The following is an 11,250-nucleotide window of genomic DNA, read 5'->3' as shown; positions in this document are numbered from 1 at the left end:
ATGTCTCGTCTTGCTACCAGCCCTTTGGACTAGCTCAGTGGCTGAACCAGAGGGATCTGCTTCAGGGGGAAAGGTTTGGGTTAAAATTAATGATTAATGAAAGAAGGGCGAAACTATTGCTGAGAGGAAAGGAACCAATAAATGAGTTTTATGAAAGGGAAAACCTAACAATTTTGCTGAGGCTTAGAGAGATGCTTAGACCAAGAGAGTAATATTCTGTCTTAGCTTGAACTCAGATACCTGTTGCACAGAAGGACCCTGATCAAATCTTTTCCTCTTTTGAAGGGCCAAGAAGTGAGCAAAATGAAAAACAACAAAAACTTCTAGAAGTGGTCTATATTCTCAAATAAAGAAAAGGGAGCTCTAACTACGACTATCTAGAAAAACACTAATGTGGCTATGTCTTTCGGTTTTTGTTTCGCAGGACATTATCCCCGTGGAGGAAAACTGGCCTAAGGAAGACGTAGACTTGATTAATGCTGGATGGATTAGGTACATACTCATGCAGCAGATGACTTAGCTATCTATAAGGGATAGCTATCTATACCTTGAGGTTCAGATAGCTATAGATCAAGGAGGCAAGAGAATTATAAAGTCAGTATAAAACAATGAGAAAATTTATGCTGGTGTTATTAGTTTCTGTTTAAATCCACACCAACTCTTCACTGGTTATTGCAAATGTTTAGAATCTGTGCGCACATTTCAACGGCAAGGCAACTTAATTTCTATCAAACTAAAGATAATCTTTTGTTGTAAAAAAAAAGTCTTGAGCACAGATCAGGGTAGAGGACCATACTATGACAGTTAGTTCCAGTAGTTCAGGAATCAGCCTGAATTGTTTTGCTAAAGTTCCTACATGGCACTGACCCCTGGTCAAGGCATGAAATATATTGATTAATACTGTTATTTAGTAACCACTGGGCTGAGGAGTTTTGGGGTAGTTGTAGTTTCTACCACTTTGTCAACATTGATTATTTATATCAGTGAGATCAAGTAAGGGCTCTAGAGGCTGATAATCTAAAATAAGAACCGTGTCTATTAATTTGAACCTAATGTAAGAATTACAAAGATATTGATGGGATAGGGTATCCCTTCCCTCATTTTTCCAACTGGGGCTAACTGTGCAAATGTTTGTTGCCTATTGGACGGGATAGCCCCATTTTCTCTACTCATCCAATCCAACTCCCTACAATTAGAAATGGACCAAAGGGAAGTCCAACCACATCTTTTTTTGCTAACAACTATATGAACTAAACTAGTTTTATACCTGGTCTCAGCTCTGCTGTTGAAAATGGTAACTTAGCAGGAATATGTTCTACGTAACCAGCAAAATACAAAAAACTGCACCCAAGACTCTATTTTGGGCTTTTTGCTTCCAAGGTATCTTGAGCACATGTCAGTGTTTCCTGCTTTGTGAGAAAAACTGCATCTGGTCTCAACCCTTATAAAGGGCGAACAAAGCAGCCTGCCCTGGCCTTTCTTGACCCCTTAGTGTGAGGCAGCCTTTGTTATGATACAATCCTTACTTTCATGGCATTGATATATAGTTTCCCTGTCACAAACTATAAATGTGTAAGCATTGTTATTTTGAATCTTTTGAGTCTTTTTTAGTAATTAACCCTGTTTAACTACTACTGCTAGTGCATGTTTAGATATTACACATAAACTGAAAATATATAAGACAATAAGGGCTTGCAAGTTAAATTATCATCAGGGGCTCTGTTTAAAAGATAAGTTGGCCCGGTGGCTCGAGTGGTTGGAGCACCGTGGTCCTAACACCAAGGTCGCCAGTTCGATTCCCACATGGGCCAGTGAGCTGCGCCCTCTACAGCTAAGATTGTGAACAACGGCTCTCCCTGGAGCTGGGCTGCCAGAGTTTGGTGAGAGCTGCTGCCAGCTGCTGCGTGCTGCCAGGAGTGGTCGACAGCCATCTTGAGCAGCTGTGAGCAGCCGACCGACAACTGGCGACTGACTGCCTCAGCCTGGGGGAGCTCAAGGCTCATAATACTCACATGGGCCAGGGAGCTGAGCTGTGTCCTACACAATTAGACTGAGAAATTGAACCGGAGTTAGAGGCAGAAGAAAGGGGGGAAAAAAGATAAGAAAGGAAATAAAGGATGATGAAAGAATGTAATACCTAATTTGGGAGAAAAAATAATGAGCAGAATATTTTGACTCCAGAATCCCACTTCTTAAAAGGAGTCAGAACTGGCTGCTCCAATTTTAATCAGAACTATCCTGAACACATAGAAGTTTATTTGAAATTAAAATACTTGGCTAAACATTCAGCTGGTATGACATCACAGTATGGCTGGCCAAGAGTATAGTCAGAGTCCAACAAATTACTTTATGACATTTAAACATATAATCCTAGAGTCTCCCCTAACTCCAAGCTAAGGGCATCATGATCCATGAATAAATGAGATAGTGGGGAGATTTAAGAGTGGTATTCGTGAATAAATTGGTATGTTTGGTGAAATACTTTGTAGCACCCAATAAGAATTAAAATTGGAAACATAAACCTCCCATAGAAGAATTTTCAGTTCCTAAATATAAGTTTTCTAAGGCTAGGGCAAAAGTTTTGAGAGAGTATAAGATCAGATGGATCCAGCAGATAAAAATGAAAAAGAGATGAGTTTTGGCAATATTTTGAAAGCATAGTGTAAGAACAAAGAAGTCTTACCCTAAAATTATAAAAATCAAAGTATTTGTATTTGAACCAGGGACAAAATCCAAGATAAAGATTTCTGAACAAAATGATATATATGAATGGAGGCCTGCTTTTCCTACTGGAAGACTGGCCCTACGTACATAATTTAGGACCAGATATAGCACTTTCAACAATTAAATCATAGAACTACTGCGTAATGTAAAGCCAAAGACAGACACTGTGGTTATTTAATGACTGAATAAACATGACAGAAACAGAACACATAGTTCTTGGCTTTGCTAAATAGTTCTCCACCCAAATACTGGAAATCACATAAGCAGCAACTGACATTAAATTATGGATGACTCTGTCCACCAATTACTTGTAAGCAGAGCAGACAGATCATCAGGGATAGTCCAAAGTAAAACCTAATAGTCATAGCCAATGCTCAGTCAGAGCTGAGCATTTTGACGTGCCAACTTTTGTACTGTGTTGAGCATAGTGTGTAATTCTCATAATCACGCAATAGATAATATTACCTTTTTATTGATGAGAAAACTGAGAACACTCCAACTTTCTGACTTCAGAGCCAAAGCATTTAATCATTCTCCTCTAAAACTCTAGTCTCCACAGGCCATTGTTTAAGACCTACCTATGCAGAGTGGCTAGTGGTAGCAATGGGGAAAGAATTTCTGAAAATAAAAATGGAGCTCACTAGATTTTAATCACCGAAAGTGATTACTCCAAATGAAGAGTTTATAGTACAGAATTTATTCTAGGGCGCCGGATTGCTCAGTTGGTTAGAGAGCAAGTTCTGAACAACAGGGTTGCTGGTTCGATTCCCACATGGGCCAGTGAGCTGCACCCTCCACAACTAGACTCAAGACAATGAGCTGCCACTGAGCTTCCGGAGGGGCGGCCGGATGGCTCAGTTGGTTAGAGCGCGAGTTCTAAACAACAAGGTTGCCAGTTCAATTCCCTCCATGGGATGGTGGGCTGCGCCCCCTGCAACTAAAGATTGAAAATGGCAACTGGACTTGGAGCTGAGTTGCGCCCTCCACAACTAGATTGAAGAACAACTACTCGGAGCCGATGGGCCCTGGAGAAACTCACTGTCCCCCAATATTTCCCAATAAAATTAAAAATTAAGAATTCATTCTATCTCTTCTGTTATGCATAGTTTATACGAATCACCCACCATAATCAAAAAAATCAATCAACAAATAATTAGTGAGCATTTACCATGTACAAGAAACTTTGATGGACATTTTGAGAGAAAAATGGAAATAAATGCCAGGACGTCTGCCATGAAGCACTCCACTGAGTTGGAGAGGTAAGAAAAACAAATGAAAAATGAACTCCTTTTTAAACACTAATCCCATAGCTACAGAGACGATGTAGTAACTTGGTTCCACAAATACCTGCCTCTCTGGCCACGGCCTCACTCTCTGTTGCTGGCTTCCATCACTCAGCATTGACCCTGTAATGTAACTGTTCTCAGTGTTCTCTTGTTCTCAGAATACACTGTCACCCTAAATGATCTCAAATTCTCCCAAGCCTTCAAATTAACATCAATGCAAATAACTCCCAAATCTGCATCTCTGTGCCCTGGAATCACATTTTCAAATGCCTGCTGGACTCGTTCCAAGGGACTTTGTTTATCTCCTCTACAATCCATTACACCCTAGTTCCAGAAGTAGGTTTCATTGATCTAAGAATTCTATCCAACCACCTGGCTAGTGATTGGTTTAAATGAGCACAAAGCATTCCTCCGGCCTCAGGGTAGACTTAGTGCTGGGCATGAGATTCAATCTAGGCTTTGACAAGTGAGGAAAGAGCAATCTCTCATTTCTCACAGGGAGAGATGGCCTCTTTTCCCCCAAGATAGTCATGTGCAGGTGTGAGGCCAGAATAGTTGCAGCATTCTTAAAAGCTAGCCTAAAGAAGAATCTGACATGGGGAAGAGAACAGAATCAAGAGAATCACTAGGAAATGGAACTGGGACACTTTATGTCAACTCTAAAGACTGTCCCACCTCTGGATTTCCAATTTCTGAGCCAAATATTGTCATTATTTCAACCAATTTGAAGTGGCTTTGTTGCTTGTAGCCAAAAGCATAGTAATTGATATATAAATAGGCCCCTTGCTGGCTCAAAGTACATGATATCTAGAACAGAGTTCATCAAATTTTCTCCCAAACCTGCTCCTCAGTGTGTATTTCCAATGTTGGTTAATGAATTTGTCATGGACCTAATCACTTAAGCTAGAAATAAGAGTTATTTTGGATGCCTCCCTCTTTCACAATCACATTGTTCTGTTGTTTCTGCTTCCATAATATATCTCACCTTGGTTCCTTCTTTTCATTCCCAATTGCCATCCTCCTATTGCCATCACTTGTCACCTACAACGTTGCCAAGCTTTCTAACTAGAATCTCCCTAACTTTAATCTTTCTTCTTCAACTTATTCAACATGTTTCTGCCAGCAATCTTCCAAAATATAGATACATGCCATAATCTTACAGAAACTCCAATGGACTTCCATTACCTATAACAGCATTTCTTAAAATGTGTTCCCTTATATTGTTCACTGGAACAATCGTGCCAGGAAATTATCATTTTGAAAAAGGGTTTTGGGAGCACATACATTTAGGAACTTCCTCTATGGTCGCAAAATTCCATGATAATCCCCAATGATCCCTATCTCCTGGTATTTACTCCCTCCAGTAGTGCTTTCCCACACTGTATCAGGGTTGGTCTATGTGACCCCTAGAATATGGCAGAAGTGATGGTATATCACCAAAGTTAAGTCATAAAGACTAGCTAATGTGTTGGTATTTTTTGGATCGTTCATTATGGGGAAGCCATTTGGCATGTTGTGGGAAGAAGTCCATTTGACAAAGAACCAAGGCCTCCAACATCCAAAGTCCACCTGACGGGTTTCTAGCCTTCTCTACTGAAGGGATTAAAAGAATATGGTGGAAGGGCCCTTTCCTACTTAATACCCTGTCCCTTCAGCCTCGACAGATAAACACAACAGACTCTGTTAGAATCGAAAATAATAACTACAGAGGAAAATTATAATATAGAGAAGGCAAGGGTTAATATACCGCTAACTTGAAATTTCTGTTGCATTCCAGAAGGGAAAGAACCCAAAGACTTTACTGAGAGGGAGTCCCCTTTGGGCCATCCCCTCTGTTCCTAACAGGAAACTCCAGGTTTCTGCCCCTGCCTCAAGTACCTCCTCTTTAAGACACACAGTCCTACAACCCCACACTATCCCTGGTGTGGGGGTGGGGGAAATCTGCTCCTGCTCCTTGCATAGGAAGAGATTCTGCCCCTGGACACTTCTCCCTCAATCTGCCCTGTCTAGTCCCTAAGGCCTCAAACAGGGACCACAAGAAGAGAAGGAAGCCAATACAAATCACTAATAAGACTGAGTATATTGCATACCAATACTTATCTGCTCTGGCTGGGCAAGAATTTTTCACCAGCGGGGTACTCACTCTCAATGGCTCTGGTCTCAAGTAACTTTGTGAACTTCAACTAGGTGGGGGGCAGCCACACTGCCAGTCCCTTGGTCATATTTAAGGTAAGCATATCTCCCAAGAACTTGCATTAATGATTTTTCTTGAAGACATCAAAAAAAGTCTAAATTCACAGTGAAGAAAGATTGTGTCCTCTGTCATCAAGACTCCCTGTTGAGTTAATAAGTTTCCAATGAGGACATCACAAATTTACTTACTGGCAATTACAGTCTCCCTTCTCTCTAACTCAGAGATTGGCTCTTACCACTGTACTTTGGACCCACACACTCCTATTGACAAGAATTAAGAAAGACATTGTTAAAACTTTCCATCGTAAGAGCATGGTCCAATGAAAGTAAGGACAAAAAAGATCAGGAAAAATTTTTTTTGATACCTGAATGCCTAACTCCAGGAGAATGTTTTCATGTTTATTCATGCAACTATCATTTACTGAGTGCCTGCTATATGCCAAGTACTGTAGATACAAAGCCAAGTAAGATGTAAAAAACGATTCACTGAGAGCTCATAGTTTGATAGAGTATTTATTATTGAGAAATTGTTTGGCCAGGTGTTGTTTTAACCTCCCAATCTATGCTCAATTTATTAAATTGATTTCCTGGTATCAAAGCACAGTTATAAAATTTCCTCAGAGTCTTAAAGCATGAATTCCTAGGCTCTTACATGTACAATATTTGATTTGGACGAATCTGTAATTTTCAATTCCTGTTTCCTAACTTGATTGTTTTTAAACTGTAATTTATTTATTTTATTTTTCAATGAATTACAATCAGCATTCAATAGTATTTTAAATTAGTTTCAGGTGTAAAGCATAGAGGTTAGACATTTATATAATTTATGAAGTGATCCCCCTAATAAGTCTAGTATCCACCTGGCACTATACATAGTTATTACATTATTGGCTATATTTCTTATGCTACAATTTACATTCCTGTGACTATTCTGTAACTACTAATTTGTACTTCTTACTCCTTTCACATTTTCCACCCTACGTCCCAACCCCCTCCCATCTGGCAACCATCAAAATGTTCTCTGTATCTATGAGTCTGTTTTTGTTTTGTTTGTTCATTTATTTTGTTCTTCAATTTCCATATATAAGTGAGCTCATGTGGTATTTGTCTTTCTCTGTCTGACTTATTTCACTTAGCATAATACCCTTTAGGTCCATCCATGCTGTCAAAAAAGGTAAGATTTCATTCTTTTTATGGCTAAGTAATATTCCATTGTACATATGTACCACATCTTCTTTATCTGTCTAACAGCGGACACTTAGGTTGCTTCCATATCTTGACTATTGTAAAAAATGCCGCAATGAACATATATTACTAAGAGCAATGTCAGAGAATTTACTGCCTGTTTTCTTCTAGGAGCTTTATACTTTTGGGTCTTACATTTAAGTCTTTAATCCATTTTGAGTTTATTCTCACATATGGTGTAAGAAAGTGGTTTAGTTTCATTTTTTAAAGTGAATCCATCCAGTTTTCTCAACACCACTTATTGAATAGACTGTCTTTACCCCACTGTATATTCTTGCCTCCTTTGTCATAGATTTATTGACCATATACGCATCGGTTTATTTCTGAGCTCTCTATTCTGTTCCATTGGTCTATATGTCTGTTTTTATGTCAGCACCATGCCATTTTGATTATTATAGCCTTGTAGTATGGTTTGATATCAGGTGGTGTGATTACCTCCAATTTTGTTCTTCTTTCTCAAGATTGCCATGGCTACTCAGGGTCTTTTGTGGTTCCCTATAAATTTTAGGATTATTGTTCTAATTCTGTGAAAAATGTCAGTGGTATTTTGATAGGGATTGTATTGAATCTACATATTGCTTTGGGTAGTTTGGACATTTTTTTAAAAAAGATTTTTATTGGGGAGGGGGAACAGGACTTTATTGGGGAACAGTGTGTACTCTCAGGACTTTTTTTTTTCCAGTCAAGTTGTTGTCCCTTCAATCTTAGTTGTGGAGGGTGCTGTTCAGCTTCAAGTTGTTGTCCTTTCAGTCTTAGTTGTGGAGGGCGCAGCTCAGCTCCAGGTCCAGTTGCCGTTGCTATTTGTAGGGGGCGCAGCCCACCATCCCTTGTGGGAGTCGAACCGGCAACCTTGTGGTTGAGAGCCCACTGGCCCATGTGGGAATGGAGCCAGCAGCCTTCGGAATTAGGAGCACAGAGCTCCAACTGTCTGAGCCACCGGGCCGGCCCTAGTATGGACATTTTAACTATATTAATTCTTCTTATCCATAAGCACAATATATGCTTCCATTTATTTGTATCTTCTTTAATTTCTTTCTTTGGTGCCTTAACATTTTCTTAGTACAGGCCTTTTACCTCTTTGGTTAAATTTATTCCTAAGTAGTTTATTTTTTTCGATGCAATTGTAAATGGGATTGTTTCCTTAATTTCTCTTTCTGATCATTATTGGTGTATAAAGGTGTGATTGTTTTCTGAATATTAATTTTGTATCCTGCTACTTTACTGAATTTATTTATCACTTCTAATAGTTTGGGGGTGGAATCTTTAGGATTCTCTCTATATAGTATCATGTCATTTGCAAATAATGGCAGTTTTACTTCTTTCTTTCCAATTTGGATGACTTTTATTTATTTTTCTTATCTGATTGCTGTGACTAGCACTTCCAATATTATGTTGAATAAAAGCATTAAAAGTGGACATCCTTGTCTTGTTCCTGATCTTAAGGAAAATGTCTTTAGCTTTTACCTGTTGAGTATGATGTTAGAGTGGGTTTGTCATATATGGCCTTTATTATGTTGAGGTATGTTCCCTCTATTCCCACTTTGCTGAGAGGTTTTATATAAATGGATGCTGGATCTTGTCAAATGCTTTTTTTGCATCAATTGATATGATCATATGATTTTTATCCTTCATTTTGTTTATGTGGAGTATCACATTAATAGATTTGCAGATACTGTACTAATCTTGCATCCCAGGAATAAATCCCACTTAATCATGGTGTATGATTTTTTTAATGAATTGCTAAATTCAGTTTGCTAATATTTTGTTGAGCATTTTTACATCTATGTTCATCAAGGATATCAGCCTATAATTTTGTTTCTTTGTAATGTTTTTGGCTGTTTTTTTAATCAGTGTATTGTTGTCCTCGTACCATGAGGTTGGGAGCCTTGTCTCCTTTTGAATTTTTTTGGAGTAGTTTGAGAAGGATAGTGTTAATTCTTCTTTGAATGTTTGCTAAAATTCACCTGTGAAGCCATCCAGTCCAGGACGTTTGTTTGTTGGGAGTTTTTCGATTACTGATTCAATTTCATCAGTAGTTATCCGTCTGTTCAGATTTTCTGTTTCTTCTTGACTCAGTATTGGAAGATTGTATATTTCTAGTAATTTATCCATTTCTTTGAGATTGTCCAATTTGTTGGCATATGACCATTTATAGTATTTTCTTATAATCCTTTGTATTTCTGTGGTGTCAGTTGCCACTTCTCTTTCATTTCTGATTCTATTCATTTAGGTCATCTCTCTTTTTTTCTTAATGAGGCTTAATGAGGTTAATGGTTTATCAATTTTGTTTATCTTTTCAAAGAATCAGCTCTTGGTTTCAATGATCTTTTGTACTTTTTTTTATCGTCTATTTCCTATATTTCTGCTTTGATCTTTAATATTCCCTTCCTTCTAATTTGGGCTTTATTTATTGTTCTTTTACTAGTTTCTTTAGCTGTAAGGTTAGAGAGTTTACTTGAGATTGTTCTTGTTTCTTGAGGTTGCCCTGTATTGCTATAAAGTTCCGTATTACGACTGTTTTCACTGTGTCCCATAGACTTTGGGTCATTGGGTTTTTATTTTCATTTGTCTCAACATATCTTTTGATTTCTCTTTGATGTCATTGTTAACACATTCATTGTTTAGTATCATGCTATCTAGCCTCCATATGTTTATGTGTATTTAAGTTTTGTTTTGTTTTGTTTTAATTTTTATTGGGCAATATTGGGAAACAGTGTGCTTTTCCAGGACCCATCAGCTCCATTTCAAGTCATTGTTTTCAATCTAGTTGTGGAGGGCGCAGCTCACTGGCCTGTGTGGGAATTGACCAGTGACCTTGGTGTTATGAGCACTGTGCTCTAACCACTGCACCAACCGGCCACCCCGTGTATTTAAGTTTTTTTTTTGTAATTGATTTCTAGTTTCATACAATTGTGGTCATAGAAGATGTTTGATATGATTTCAATCTTCTTAAATTTATTGAGATTTGTTTTGTAGACTAACATGGTGTATCTTAGAAAATGTTCCATGTACACTTGAAAAGAATGTATATTCTGCTGCTTTGGGGTAAAATGCTCTAAAAATGTTAATTAAATCCATCTGGTCTAGTGTGTCATTTAATACCACTGCTTCCTTTTTCATTTTCTGTCTGGAAGATCTATCCATTGATGTCAATGGGGTGTTAAAGTCTCCTACTGTGTCTGTATTACTATCGATCTCTCCCTTTATGTCCATCAATATTTGCTTTATATATTCAGGTGTTCCTACGTTGGGTGCATAAATGTTTACAAGTGTTATATCCTCTGTTGGACTGATCCCTTTATCCTTATACAGTGTCCTTCTTTGTTTCTTGTTATAGACTTTGTTTTAAAGTCTATTTTGTCTGGTATAAGTATTGCTACCTTTGCTTTTTTTTTCATTTCCATTTGAATTAAATACCTTTTTCCTTCCCTTTACTTTCAGTCTGTGTGTGTCTTTCGATCTGAAGTGGGTCTCTTGTAGACAGCATATGTATGGGTCTTGTTTTCTTATCCATTAAAGAACCCTATGTCTTGATTGGAGCATTAAGTCATTTACGTTTCAAGTGTTTATTGATAGGTATATAGTTCTTGTCATTTTATTATTTATATTTATGTCCGCCCCTCCCCCCTTCTTATTCTTAAAGAAGTCCCTTTAACATTTGTTGTAATACTGGTTTGCTGGTGATGAACTCCTTTAGCTTTGTCTTGTCTGGGAAGCTCTTTATCGCTCCTTCAGTTCTAAATGATGGCTTTGCTGGGTAAAGTAATCTTGGTTGTTGGTCCTTGCTTTTCATCACTTTGAC

This window comes from Rhinolophus ferrumequinum, chromosome 5, assembly GCF_004115265.2.
Source record: "Rhinolophus ferrumequinum isolate MPI-CBG mRhiFer1 chromosome 5, mRhiFer1_v1.p, whole genome shotgun sequence".
Classification (NCBI taxonomy): Eukaryota; Metazoa; Chordata; class Mammalia; order Chiroptera; family Rhinolophidae; genus Rhinolophus; species Rhinolophus ferrumequinum.
Note: the sequence above shows the minus strand (reverse complement) of the source record.